The sequence below is a fragment of the Chiloscyllium punctatum genome, unplaced genomic scaffold (assembly GCF_047496795.1).
Source record: "Chiloscyllium punctatum isolate Juve2018m unplaced genomic scaffold, sChiPun1.3 scaffold_175, whole genome shotgun sequence".
Lineage (NCBI taxonomy): Eukaryota > Metazoa > Chordata > Chondrichthyes > Orectolobiformes > Hemiscylliidae > Chiloscyllium > Chiloscyllium punctatum.
Window position 1 is genome coordinate 208,163 of NW_027309909.1, and position 15,972 is coordinate 224,134.

Below are 15,972 nucleotides of genomic sequence, written 5' to 3' on the forward strand. Positions count from 1 at the left end.
GCCTCCCATTTTCCAGTCGTTTCTTTCCTTCAAACAGACTCACCCACTCAACCTCTGCTAGATCCTGTTTCATGGCCCCAAAACTGGCTGTGTTCCAGCACAGCTCCTTAACCTGTGGACCTCTCCTATCGTTTTCCATAGTTACGTTAAAACTAAGACAGTTGCGGTCACTGGACCCAAAGGGCTCTCCGACTGACACTTCAGTCATTTTGTGACCTTGTTTTCTCAGGGGAGATGTTGGGCCCACATGAGTAGAATAGGACGGTATATATATTGATCTAGGAAACTTTCTTGGACACATTTGACAAATTCCAACCCATACGGGCCTTTTTTATTCTCTGAGTGGCCCAGTCAATCCAGGGAAATTAAAATCTCCAGTCAATACTACTCTCTTATTCCTACAGCTGTCTACAATCTCTCAACACAGCTGCTCTTCACATACCCGCTGGCTATTTGCGAGTCTGTAATACAGTCCCAACAAAGTGACCACCCCCCTTCTTCTTTCTCACTCCTAACCATACAGCCTCATTAAATGACGCTTTAGGAGTATCGTCTCTGAGCACTGTTGTTATGTTCTTCCTTATCAAAACCGCAACTCCCCCTCCTCACTTACATGTCTTTCTGTCACACCTGCACCCTCTGTATCCTGGATCACTGAGCTGCCAGTCCTGCCCTTCTCTCAGCCATGTTTCTGTTATGGCTATAATATCCTAGACCCCAAAGCCAATCCATGTTCTGAGCTCGTCTGCCTTCCCAGTCAGGCCTCATGAAATAAATGCCCTTTAAACCAGAAGTCTTTTCCATCCCTTGACTGTGCCCCTGGATATCCTGAATAGGAAACTTGCTCTCGGTGGCTGGTGTATTTTCCTCTGACTGGCCAATTGTCTCTCTCTTTTTCAGAATCCCAATCCCCTGGAAAACTAGCTTAAGCCCTCCCAGGTAACACTAGCAAATCTTCACCCCCAGTTTGCTACTGCCCCTCTGGTTCAAGTCCAACCCGTCCCCCTTGTCCAGGTCACCTCTACCTCAGAAGAGATCCCAATGATCCAAGACGTAAAAACCCTTCCCCCTCCACCAGCTCCTCAGGCACTCACCCATCCGCCTTATCTTTCTATTTCCATATTCACTGGCGAGCGGCACTGGGAGTAATCTGGAGCTCACTACCCTTGTAGCCCTGCTTTTTACCTTCTTCCCTAACTCCGATACTCACTTGACCAGAACCCATCCAACTGTATCTATGTCATGTGTACTGATGTACACAATTACCACTGGTTGTTCGCCCTCCCCCTGGAGAAAGGGGCAAAACCTGACCTCCCGTTGGGAATAAGGTAGGGAAAGGGACTGAGGTATTAGTTGGGGATAGTTTTGACAAAGTGACACAACTGTATTAGCTTGAAAACACTTATGGAAAAGGACAGGCCTGGTCCACAAGTGAACCATCAACATTGTCCTGCCCCAGTCCAGAAGGTATCGGTCAAGAGCTTTTAACAGTTGTTTGTGGAGACTATTTGCAGGTAAATGGACCTCAGGCAGGTGCGAAGCTTTCAAAAGAGAGATAAAATGAGAGTTCAGGGTGAGGATATTTCTGTTAGTGTGAAGGACAATGCTGATTACAAGTAGGAAAATCTGGATGACTGGGGATATTGAGGTTCTGGTCAAGGAAAAGGCAGTCCATGTCATATATGGTCAGCTGGATTCCTCGAAGAACATTGTGGGTACAGTAATACACTGAAGAGGGAAAGCAGTAAGGCAAACAGAAGACCTGAGAAAACATTGGCTGATAATGATGAGTCAGATCCAATTCATCTACATGAATACTAACGATAGAAGATTAACTAGAGACAGAGTGTGCCCCATTAAAGATCAATGGGATAATCCATGTGTGGAACCACAGAAGATGGGTGAGATCCTTGACGAAAATTACACATCAGTACTTAAAGACTGAGGAAGTCAGGGAAATAAAGTCCTCAAAAGACTCCACATAACAGAACATGAGGAGCTGGAGTTTTAAAAGCACATTAAAATAAGACAAATCTCTCAAGCTAATCATGTATATCCGAGGACATTGGGAGAAAACTCAGGAAGAATTGCCCTTTAAAGAGATATTTATATCAGTGACAGACACAGGTGATGAGCTGGAAGCCTGCAGCGTGTTAAATGTTAGGCCAGTGTTTAAAACTGCTGTGAGGGAAAGCCAGGCACCGAAAGACCAATTGGCTTGATGGTAATGGTGCGTACGGTGTTGGAGGGGGCTCCGAGGGACAGGAGTTACATGCATTTCGAAAGGCAAGGATTGATTAGGGACAGTTGATGCAAAGTACACAAGTAATGTCTCACAAACTTGCCTGAGTTTGTTGAAGATGTGACGAAGAAGATAGAAGAAGACAGAACAGGAGACTGTGTCTATACTGACCACAGCAAGGCCTTGGACAGGGTTTAGCGTGGAACACTGGTTAGTAAGATTAGATCACATGGGATCAGGGAGAGATAGCGAAATGGATACAAAATTGGCTTGACAGTAGGAAACAGTGGTGGGAGAGGGTTGTTGTGTAGGCTGGAGGCCCGCCTATGACCAGCAGTGTGCCATAAGGAACAGTGCTACATCCACTGTCATGCATCATTTACAGAAAATATTTCTGTCAGAGCATAGGAGTCATTGTTAGTAAGTTTGTTGATAAAGGTCCGTATATAACACGGATTATAGTGGGCTGGGAGTACAGTTATCGAATGGGATCGTGAAAAACTGAGCCAGTGGGCGAAGGAATGAAAGATGGACTTGGATGAAGGTGATGGATTTTGTTAAGGTAAACTAGGGAAGACTAACAGTTAATGGTCGGGCCTTGGGCAGTGTTGTCCAACAGAGAGAGACCAAGAGGTACAGTTACATTGTTCCTTGGAAGTGGCATGACAGGTGGACAGGATGCGGAAAGTGACATTCGGCAGACTTGCCGTCATGGGTCAGAGCATTGAGGATATGAGCTGGTACATTATGATATGGCTGTACAAGACATTGCTGAGTCCCCAGTTGGAGTACTGCATAGAATTCTGATCCTCCTGCTTTAGGAAGCATTTCCTGAAACTGTAAATGGAGCAAGGATTGACGAAAATGTCACTGATACTGGAGGGTTTGAGAGAAACGGAGAAGCTGGATAAGCTGGAAAGCAACATCGGGGAATGAGATAACCTTATCAGCCAAAGCTAAGGAGAATGCAAGGAAATTCTACAGCACACACATACAAAAAGCAACTAGAGAGACAATAGGGCCCCGCAAAGATCAATAAGGCCATCCATGTGTGGAACCACTGGGGATGGGTGAGACCCTAAATGAACATTTTATGTCAGAAATTACTGCGGACAAGTCAGTTAAAGAAACAGTGATTGTTTGTAAAGAGTCTCCATTACAGAAGAGGTGGTGCTGGAGGTCTTCAAACATAAAGGTAGAGAAAGCCCTAGGTCCTGAACAAGTGTATCCCAGAACGTTGTAGCAAAGTAGTGGCAGGAACAAGAGCAGAACTATTTGCATCATTATCCTTCAATTATACAAATCGCAGGACGATGATTAAAACCACAAGGGATGCAGGTAAGGTGATTAGCCAACGTCTTTATCCCAGGGCAGTGGAGTCCATAACTAGATTGGATCGAAGGGCAGAAGGAGGAGGTGTTAGCAATTCTGCAAAGTCCAAAAATAGATAAGTCCCCGAGGCCGAATAGGATTTATCCTCGGATTCTCTGGGAATCCAGGAAGGAGATTTCCATGCCTGTGGCTTTGATCTTTATGTCGTCATTGTTTATAGGAATAGTGCCAGAAGGTTGGAGGAGAGCAAATGTTGTCCCCTTAGAATAGATTACTTACAGTGTGGAAACAGGCCCTTCAGCTCAACAAGTCCACACCGACCCTCTGATGAGCAACCCACCCAGACCCATTCCTTACATTTACACCTTCACCTAACACTGTGGGCAATTTAACATGGCCAATGCAGCTAACCTGCACATTTTGGACTGTCGGAGGAAACCGGAACACCCGGAGGAAACCCACACAGACACGGAGAGAATGTGCCAACTCCACACAGACAGTTGGCTGAGGCAGGAGTTGAAGCCGGGTCTCTGGCGCTGTGAGGCAGCAGTGCTAACCACTGTGCCACCGTACCACCCCTAGCAGGGGAGTGGAGATGATCCTGGTAGTTATAGACCTGTGAGCCTTACTTTGATTCTGGGCAAAGTGTTGGAAAGGCTTGTAGGGGATAGGATTTATAATCATCTGGAGATGATTAAGTTGATTAGGGATAGTGAACACGGTTTTGTGAAGGGTAGGTCGTGCCTCACAAACCTTATTGAGTTATTTAAGAAGGTGAACAAAGAGATGGATGAGGGTAAAGCAGTTTATGTGATGTATATGTATTTCAGTAAGGCGTTTGTTAAGGTTCCCCATGGTAGGCTATTGCCGATAATACGGAGGCATGGGATTATGGGTGATTTAGCAGATTGGATCAGAAATTGGCTCACTGAAAGAAGGCAGAGGGTAGTGGTTGATTGGAAATTTCGCTCCTGGAGTTCAATTACTGGTGGGTATTTCCAGGATGTGTTTTGGGTCCACTGTTGATGTCATTTATATAAATGACCTGAATGAGGGCATTGAAGGATGGGTTAGTAAATTTGCAGAAGACACTAAGGTCGATAGAGTTGTGGATAGTGACGAAGGATGTTGTAGGTTACAGAAAGGTTCAGATAAGCTGCACAGCTGGATAGAAAGTTCGCAAATGGAGTTGAATGTGGAAAGGTGTGAGGCGATTCACTCTGGAGGGAGTAACAGGAACACAGGGTACTGGGATAATGGTAAGATTCTTGGTAGTGTAGATGAACAGAGAGATCTCTATGTCCATGTTCATAGATCCTTCAAAGTTGCCACTCAAGTTTATGGGTTTTTTAAGAAGCCATTCAGTGTGTGAGCTTGTCTTGGTAAAGGGATTGAGTTTCAGAACCATTAGATCATGCTGCAGCTGTACAAACGTCTGGGTGTGGCCACATTTGTTCAGGAAGGATGTGTAAGCTTTAGAAATTATTCAGAGGAGATTTACTAGGAAGTTACCTGGTATGGAGGGAAGGTCTTAGGAGGAAAGGCTGAGGGACTTTAAGTTATTTTTGTTCAAGAGAATGTTTTTGAGATCAATTAATTGAGACATACAAGATTATCCGCAGGTGTTTTGGGTTGGATAGTGAGAGCGTTTTCTCTTGGACGGGGATGTCTAGCACGAGGGGAGATAGCTTAAATTGAGGTAGATATTAATATTAATAAATAGATATGGGACAGATGCCAGAGGTAGTTTCTTTACTCAGAATTGTCGGGGCATGGAATGCATTGCCTGCAACAGTGGTAGACTCGCCAACTTTAAGGACATTTACCATTTACACGGTCATTGGATAGACACCTGGACAAGAATTGGAATAGTGTTGGCTACTTGGGCTTCAGATTGGTTCCACACGTTAGTGCAAAATCGAAGGCCGAATGGCCTGTATTGCGCTGTAATGATCTGTGTTCTAGTGGGCATAAATATGAGATGGGAAAAGACAGACTTAAAAGCGATTTTAGGAGAAAGGTTTCTACACAGAGGATGGTGCAGGTATGGAATAAGCTTCCAGGGGAAGTGGTAGAGAAATGTTCAATTTGGGCAGGTACATGGGGAGGAGAAGTTTGAAGGGATACGGGTCAAATGCAGGGAAACGCGACTCGTTCATGGACTCTGGTCAGCATGGACTAGTTGGGTTGAAGGAAAAGTTTCCATGCTGCATGACTCTGTCTCCAGTTATTGGAGGAGGAGACTACCGAGATAAGGAATGTTGTGGACACTGAAGCAAGTTACAGCGATAGTGATAGAAGTCTGGAATGCAGTACATTTCAAATATGTGGAGGGACAATCGGTCTAGGAGGAGGTTACAGAGATAGGAACTGTTATAGGAGTTACAAATTATTGAAGACACTGGTGCATAAGCCATGCCATAGATACAGTGTTGCAGAGTAGTGAGTCTTAGTACAACAGAACTTACAGCAGGAGTGGTGATTGAGCATGTGGTATGTGTGAACTGTGCTCCCCATCCAGCACTGTATCCGTGTCATGTCCTGTTAGCCGATATTTGGAGCTCTCTCATTGCTCTCTGCTCTGTGCACTGTGAGTGACCTTACCTCACAGCAGGATTTATTGAAGGCTCCAGATCCCGCTGCCCTTTGTCTCTCTGGCTGACCAACCATCTTCAATGAGGTGATGGATGAGACACACAGCAGTTGGGAAGTCTATTGAGTCAGCAACTTCCTGAGTACCTACAGGAGAGAGGGGAATAGACAGAATGGGAAATTAGACTGATACATTGATGATTAAAAATGGCACTGTGTACCACCACAGAGATCTGGAAAATCCCAGTCTCCATTCCTGGCCTGTGCTGCCTCATCTCTCTGGAGAGGAGAATTCTGTTGGCTCAGGATCTGGTGTAGCTTCAATAGAGAGAGAAAGAGAGAGAGAAAGAAAAAGAGAGAGAGAAAGAGAGAGAGAGATACTGAGCGATATCACCAGAGTGCTGGAAGATATCAGGATCACACAACTGTATTGGAAGAACATGTTTTGCTTCATCATGCACTGATATAACTGGTCAGGTATGAGCAACCAGGAGCAGGTGAAGTGATGGCCGAGTGGTATTACTGCTAGAGCATGTATCCCAAACCTCAGCTAATGTTCAAGGGAGGCAGGTTGGAATCCCACCATCAGAAATGGTGGAATTTGAAATCTATAATTTTAAAAATAGTAATTAACAATCTACAAATAAGTATGAGACCATTGCTGATGTACAAAAAACCTAAACACTTGTCCTTTCGAGAAGGACATCTGCCCATCCTGACGTGGTCTGCACGACATTCCCACAGCAAAGTGTTTGCCTCTCAAAGACCATCTGAAATGGCTGAGCAAGTTACTCAGTTCAAGGTCAGAGAGGGCTGGGCAAGAAAGGCTGGTCAGCCAGAGACACCCACATCCCATAGCTGATTTAATAAATAATCCATTAGGATGGTCCCACTGGAAATGTGCTGGGATCAATGTCCTGGCCAATCATGTCAGTAGGTTTATGGCAGGGCTTTCTACTGACAAAGAGGATGCAGGGACAGGGTCCAGGTGAAAGGAGCTTTGCAAATCCAGAGAAAAAACGTGGAGCATCGGAACAATATGGGAGCGCGGCTGAAGACAAGCAGAACAGAGAAGGAAGGGACAGAGTTTAACTAAAATTGTACATCAGCGAATAGATTTGTGACAGAAAATTGTGGGAAAGTGTAAGTTGTGGGTTTTTTTTGAATGGACAACATCGCTGTAATAAGGTAATGGATTTTAGACACAGAAATAAAAGAGATTTAGACAGCTGGGAGACATGAATACAGGGTGAACAAAAATATTCAGTGGTTCACAATCTTGTGCAAACTCAGGCAAAACGGACAAGACAAACAATAATGGATAACAAAGACATTACAGAGAAAACATTTGGCCTCAGATCATGAAGTAGATTCAGAGTGAATGTAAATTCTGGCTACTACTTGCCAAGGACACAAGTAGCAGAACAGTTTTAGCCACCGAACATCATTCCATTGCTCATCACTGCATTACACAGAGACTCATTGGAATTTATTAACAAGGGCATTGTGATAATTTCGGAAAACTTCAATATTTCTATAATCTGGGACAATCACACGGTCAACATTGATATTGGAAAAGGAGCTCAGAGATTTTTTTTGTGTTTCTTTGAAAAACATTGTGCAACTGATCAGGGACATAACTATCGCAGAGTGACCGTGTAATGAAACTTAGTGAATGAGTAATGTCACCTGCAGAGATCCTTCGGGAAATTGTGATAAAGTGCAGTTTAAAGAAATATAAAGTTTTAAATTGAATCATAGAAAGGACAAGCTACAACTAGAGACAAAAATAGCCAGTTACAGAGGAGAACTGACCAACGTAAACAGGCTAAACAGACTGAAATATGTGTCTGTAAATGAACAGTGGAAACCATTTGAAGGAACAGTGTGAAACACTCAACAAAAGGACATTCAATTGAAACAGTAAAAACCTCAGCAAGAAATTCCCACTGATCCCTCACTCAGGACAAAAGGGATCATACTAGATTATGAGGCAGAGAAGATCACCAAAAAGTACTTAAAATCCTGAAGTGAGAGTGTGCTTTAGGAGTAAATGTTAATGGATTGCAATGGGTCTGCTCGCAGGAGGAGGGCTGTGGTAAGGGGAGCCACGGTCAGGGTTCATTGACACGATAGGAACAGGGAGAGGTGAAGGTGCTGGAGGTGGTGAGAGTGTTACAGAGTGTGGTCAGGGTGTTACAAAGCCAGGACGGATTGCTGCAGCTGGAGGGGTTTGCAGAGGTACGGAGGGACATAGACATTTTTATATATTCATTCATGGGATGTGGATGTCACTGCCTGGAACAACGTTATTTGGTCCCTCTGCTAATTACGGAGAGGGCAGCTCAGATTCAGCCATATTGCATGGGGTCTGGAGTCACATATCGGCCAGACCAGGTTAGAATATTTGATGTCCTTCCCTAAAGGAGGTTAGTGAACTAGATGAGTTCTTCCTACTGATCAACAATGTTTTTACGGTGGCCCCACCAATGTATTTTACAGCCTCAACATGACATCCCAACTCTTACTCTCAATGCTCTCCCCAATGAAGGTAACCATCCCAAACGCCTGCTTCACCAGCCTGTCTACCTGTGACACCACATTCAAAGAACTGTGTATTTGGGTCACTGACTGACAACACTACCCAGGGCCCGAACATTAACTGTACAAGTCCCACCCTGGTTTGTTTCACCAAAATGGAACACCTCACCTTTATCTAATTAAACTCCATCTGCTGTTCTTCAGCCCACTATCCCAGCAGGACTGTTCATCCTGTTGTATCATAGATAACCTTCTTCACTGTCCACTTTACCACCAATTTCAGTGTCACCCAAAAACCTTACTTACCAGGAAACCAATATTCCCATCCAAATAATTTATCCAAATGACAAACAACAGTGGACCCATTCCACCGCTGGTCACATGCCTCCAGTCAGAAAAACAACATGTCTCCCATCACCCTCTGTCTACAACCATCAAGCCAATTTTGTATCCAGTTCACTAGCTCCTCCTGTTCACTAGCCATATCCTTTTACACTGATCTGAGCTTATTATTCAGTTTGCCAGACAGAACACAGAACAGTTCAGCCCAAGACCCTTCAGCCATGATTTCATGCCAACTTTTTATCCGACTAAAATGAAACTAAACTACATACCCTTCATGTTACTATCATCCATGTGTCAATCCAAGAGTCTATTAAATGTCCCGCATGTGTCTAATTTTACTGCCACCATTGGCAGTCCATCCAACCACCTACCATTCTCTATCCTCTTATCCATCCTCCATTCACCTTAAAATTATGCCGCCCTGTAATAGCCATTTATTCCATATGAGGAAACATCTGTCACTATTCACTCTCTGTGTGTCTCTCATCATTTTGTTCACCTCTACCCAGGTCGGCCCACCCGCTTCTTCACTCCCATGAGAAAAGCCTTAGCTCCCTCAAACTTTCTTCATAAGAAATGCCCTCCATTACAGTCAGCATCCAGGTAAATCTCCTGTGTACACTCTCTAAAACTTGCACATCCTTCCTGTAACAGCGAACCAGAACTGAACACAATATTCCAAGTGTGATTTCACCAGGACGCTATAAAGATGCAGTAAAACCTCACGGCTCTTAAAATCAATCCCTTCTCAGGAAATCCAAAACAACACATGCCTTTTTAACAACCCTATCAACATGTCTGGCAACTTGAGGGAATAATGGATATACACCCCATGATCTCTCTGTTCCTCCGCACTGCCAAATATTCTGCCTTTCACCCTGTATTCTGCATTTAAATTCGACCTTCCAGAATGAATCACTTCACACTTTTCCAGATTGAACCCCAACTGCCACTTCCTGCCCAGCTCTGCATCCTGTCAATGTCCCGTTGCAACCTACAACAGCCCTCCACATTCCCCACCACTCCACCGACCTCCGTGTGATTGGAAAACTTACTAACCCACTCTCCAACATCCTCATCCAAGTCGTTTATAAAAATCACAGAGAGCAGAGTCCCAGAGCCGATTGTTACAGAACCCCACTGGTCACTGAGCTCCAGGCTCAATACTGTCCATCTGCTGCCACCCTCTGTCATCTCTGGGCCATCCAATCCTGTATCCAGACAGACAGATTTCCCTGTATCCCATGCCTCCTTATTTTCTGAATGAGCCATCAAAGTATTCTGCCATATCCTCAACTAATTCAATAAGGTTTGTGAGGCATGACCTGCCCCACACAAACCCATACTGATTGTCTAACCTTTAACTAAGGATTTATGACTACTTGGAAAACCAGTCTTTAGAATCCTGTCCAATAATCTGCACTTCACAAACATAAGACCAAATCTATAATTCCCAGGATTCTACCTCCGTGTTCCCCAGAAGGGCACTGGAGGGTGGTGGGGGTTACAGAGATAGAGAGGAATATCAGGATAGGAGGATTTTGCAGACATTAGGAGGGTTGCAATGCCAAAAGGAGGCTTCAGTAATTGTGAGGTTTCATGGTGATGAAGGTATTTGAGGAGGGAGGGAGGGAGGGAGGATTGTAGGGAAATGAGAGGTTTCACAGTTTAGGTGGTTTGTTAGGACTGCAAAAGCTTACGGAGTTGGGGAGGTTTAAGCACTGGTGGATATTACATAAACATGTGATTTTAGTTGCAATGCATGAAGAGGATTCAGGAAGCTGGAGAGTATGGGGTCTGAACGAGGTTACACAAATGGGAAGAGTTGTCAGGAGTGCAGGTGTTTACAGAGACAGCAATGGTCTGATCTGGAGCAAAGGACCCAGATTGGGAGGGACGTGGGGACTGGAGGTGGTTTCACAGGGAGGGAGGACCATAGACCCACAGGAGGTTACAGAAATATGGACAGCTGTAGGGCTGACGGGCCCATGGAGTTGGGAATGTTGGGAGGGATGGAGAAGTTTACACGGATAAGGATGTTTGTAGGACAGGGCTGGATTACACCAACAGGGAGTGTTTTCGGGAGCTGAGCAGATTACAGAGAAAACGATGTTTCTATCGACTGGAAAAACACACAGAGATATGGAGGGTCATCGTGACTGAAGATGTTTATAGATATAGGAAGGCTTAGGTTCTGGGGGTTATTTCGACATGAAGGCTGTGGAATCCGGATCCTTTTTTCAGACGTTTGGGTAGAAATTTTGGTTGGAGACAGTTTCACAGATAAGGGAGCATAGCACAAACAGGAGGAAGTTCCTGCGGTAGGGAGGGTTGGAGGGAAGGGTGATGTTTACACAGATGGGGGTAAGAGCTGGAGAAGGTTATGGAGATGAGGAAATGTTTGGACATACAGGAGGAGCTTACATTGACAGGGTGGGTGATAGTGACGGGAGGACGTCACATAGTTAATGAGTCTTGTAGGAACAGGATCAGGCGAGGCACAGGCATTGGAATGGGATCTACAGATCGGGAGTGTTGCAGGGACCTGAGAGGATAACACAGATATGGATGGTGGTAGGGTCTCCATAGACTGATGGCGTTTTAGGGACTGGAAGAGGTTTGGTAGACAGGGAGGACTGTAAGAGCTGCAGGAGGTAATGGAGAGTTGAAGAATTGGAGCAGTTCACAGAGGGAGGGTTGTCTGACAGGAGTAGGTCACAGATAGTGAGGGCTGTGTGGCCTGAGAAAGTTAAAGAGAGGGAGAGCTTTCGGGTCCGGAAGATCTTACACTGATAAGAACGGTTGAAGAGACTGAAGCAAAAATGCATGGAGAAGGTTACACAGATGTAGGGAGGGATGTAGGGACTGAAGGTGAATACACAGACATGGAGGGTTGTGTTGTTAGATGGAGCTGAGGGGGATAGGGACCGGTGTAGGGATTTACACAGAAACGGAAGTTTGTTTTTGGAGTATGTGATATTGATACAGACAGTGTTAGGGAGTGTTGAATGGACTACAGAGGAGCTCAGAGAGAATGTATTATGGGGAGTGGAGGAGATTACAGACACAGAGATGGCTGTCGGGTTGAAAAGAGCTTCGACAGATCCTCAGTGCTGTAAGACTGGAAGGAGGTTACAATAATAAGGGTTACCTACTCTTAATGACTTTTTTGATATGGAGAAAGTCTCAGAACGGGACTGTCAAAAGGAAGTATAGACAGTCCAGATGAGTTTACAAAGTGTAAATGTTTTTGGGGGTTGCAGGATGGAACAGTGATTGGGAGTGCTGTAACAAATGGCAACAGTTATAGGGATTGTTCTAAAAGCAGGAAGAGGTGACAGTCATAGCGATCATGGTAAGGACTGAAAAAGCTGACATAGGCAAAGAATGTTTTAGAGTCTGTTGGAGATTACACATATAAGGGGAGTATTGGGGAGGAGGCAAGGTCCAAGAGACAGGGATGGTTGACAGGACTGGGCAATAACCTGAATAGAATCTCCTCAGTGTGGAAACAGGCCATTTGGCCGAATATGTCCACACCAACCCCTCTAAAGTTCATCCTAACCAGACCCATCCCTCTCCCTGTCCAATAAGCCCTGCATTCCTCATGGTGAACTCACCAAAACCACACTTGCCTGAATACTACAGTCAATTTATGATAGCCAATCACGTATCGTGCAAATGTTGGACTATGGCAGGAAATCAGAGCACCCGGAAGAAACCCACACATTCGGGGGGAGAACATGCAAAGTCCACACAGAGAGTCGGCCAAGGCTGGAATTGAAGCCAGGTTCCAGGCACAGTGAGGCTGATTATACAGAGCACTGCAGAGATTAGACGAGGTCACAAAGTTCACAAGGGGTTATTGGAACAGGAGGAAAATATAGTCAGGAACAGGAGAAGCTTACATAGATGGTGTCCATGAGAGGGACTGGAGGAGGTTAACGCAATAGGGAGGGTTGTGCATTCTCTCGACAATTAGAGATAGGGACGGTTGGGGAGACTGGATGAAGTTAGTCAAACTCACAGTTGTACACACTCTGAGTAATGGCAGATGGAGTTTACTTCTGATCACTGTGAGGTAATGCACTGTGGGAAGTCTCATAAGCGAAGGATATACATCATGAAGGGTAGGTCCTCCTGGAGAACTGAGTAACACCGGGACCTTGGTGGGCAGGTCCCTGGATGTCTGAAGGTGTCAGCACAGGTTGACAGGGTGGGGAAGGCACCTGAACTGGGAGCAGGAGGGGGACCCACATCCTGATGGGGCGAATTGTTAGAGCTGCTTGAGAGGATATAATCTAATCTGGCAGGGTGTTGGACCTTAAACAGTCATAAGGCCAGAAAGAAGATTGAGGTTGGTGCACAAGTTAAAGACAGCAATTTCAGCAGACAAGGCAGGCAAGAACATAGCAGGAAATGGGGGAGGGGGAACTGATGATTAAACTGCATTTATTTCAATGCAAGGGGCCTGCCAGCTAAGGAAGATGAACTCAAGGCATGGATTGGAACATGGGACTGGGAGATTATAGTTATTACAGAAACACAGCTGAGGGAGGGGCAGGACTGGCAGTTCATTGTTTCAAGGTGTAGATGCTACAGGAAGCATTGAAGGGGAGGCAAGAGAGGACGGGTGGTGGTGGGTTTTGATTGCATGAATCATTACATCAGTACCTAGAGAGGATATTCCTGCGGGATCACCCAGTGACGCTATGTTCGTGGAACTGAGAAATAAGAATGGATCATCACTCTGACACGATTGTCCTACTGACCCCGACTAATCAGTGGCAAACTGAGGAACAAACACATCAGGAGATCTCAAATCTCAATCATAATAATAGGGCTGTTATGGTTGGGGTTTTTAAACTTTCCAAACCTAGACTAGGACTGCCAGTGTTCAGTGTTTGCAAGGGAGGAATTTGGTAATTGTGTTCCAGAAAACTCCCAATCAATATGTAAATGGCCTGAAAAGAGAAAGGGGCAAAACCTGACCTCTCCTTGGATAACATGGTAGGGAAAGGGACTGAGATGTGAGTGGGAAAGCATTTTGCCAAAGTGACTCAAGTCTATTAGCTTGAAAATAGCGATGGAAAAGGACAGGGCTGGTCCACAGGTTCAAGTTATAAAATGGGGCCAGACTAATCTTGATAATATTAGCCAGGAACTCTCAAAAGGTGATTAGCTAGTCTATTTGCAGGGAAAGGGAAGTCTGGCAAGTGAGAATATTTTAAAAGTGAGATAAATTGAGTGATTACCACCAGCATGTTCCTGTTTGTGTGCAGACCAATGCGAACAGCATTAGGAAACACTGGCTGTCTATTGAGGGTCTGATCAAGGAAAAGGGGGCACATGTCAGTTCTAGCCAGCTGCATCAAGGGAATTCCTGAGGATCACAGGGACTTTAGGAATACACTTTGGGTAGAAATCAGGAATGCAGAAAGGGTACATGAAATAGCCTCAGCAGAGAATGATAAGGAGAATCCAAAAGTGATTGTATAAATAGATTAAGAGTAAAAGAGTAACTCGAGACAAAATAGTGTTCCTTAAAAATCAATGAGACCATTGGTGTGTGGAACCGCAGGATATGGCATGCCTGACTATTGCTCAGTCCATTGACTGTAGGATTTGGGACGTCATGTTGAGATTGTGCAGACATTTATGAGGCCTCTTCTGCACTCCTCTGTCGAGTTCTGGTCGCCCAGTTATAGGGATGATATTATTAAACTGCAGGGGGTTCCATAGAGATTTACCAGGACATTGTTGGATATGGAAGACTTGAGTTCTGAAAAATGGCTGGATAGGTTGAGTCTTTTTACACTGAAGCCTGGAGTTTGAGATGTGATGTTATAAAAGTTTATTTTTTAAAAAATGAGGTATAGATCGATTTAATGGTAGTTGCCTTTTCCGTAGGATGGGGGAGTCTCAAGAGGCGGGACCACATTTTTCAGGTTAGAAGAGAGAGATGTTCAAAAAAAAAGACACGGGGGCAAATTGTTACACAGAGGGTGTTTTGATTGTGGAATGAACTTCCTGAGGATGGGTGGACGTGGTTACAATTACAACGATTAAAAGACAGAGATACTAAACAAATATTTTGCATCAGTTTTTACTGTGGAAAAGGATATTGAAGATATAGAATGTAGGGAAATATATGGTTTTACCTTGCAAAATGTCCATATTACAGAGGAGCAAGTGCTCAATGTCTTGAAATGCATAAAGATGGATACATTCCCAGGATCTGATCAGGTGTACCCGAGAACTCTGTGGGAAGCTAGAGAAGTGATTACTGGGCCCTTTGTTGAGATATTTGTATCATCGATAGTCACAGGTGAGATGCCGGAAGACTGGAGGTCGGCTAACGTGGTGCCACTGTTTAAGAAGGGGGGTAAGGACAAGCCAGAGAATTATAGAGCAGTGAGCCTGACGTCGGTTGTGGGCAAGTTGTTGGAGTGAATCCTGAGGGACAGGATGTACATGTACTTGGAAAAGCAAGGACGGAGTAGAGATAGAGATTTGTGTGTGGGCGATCATGTCTCACAAACTCGATTGAGTTTTTTGAAGAAGTATCAAAGAGGATTGAAGAGGGCTGAGCTGTAGATGTGATCTATATGGACTTCAGTAAGGCATTCGACAAGGTTCCCCATGGGAGACTGATTAGCAAGATTCGATCTCAAGGAATACAGGGAGGATTGGTATTTGGATACAGAACTGGCTCAAATGTAGAAGGAAGAGGGTGGTGGTGGAGGTTTGCTTATCAGACTGGAGGTCTGTGACCAGTGGATTGCCACAAGGATTGGGCCTAAGAATGGTGAATAGACAAGGGTAAGGGAGTCCAAAACTCGAGAGTACAAACGGGACTTTGAGAGAGCAAAGATTTAAAGAGGGAGCTGAGGGGCAACATTATCCACAGAGGATGGTGC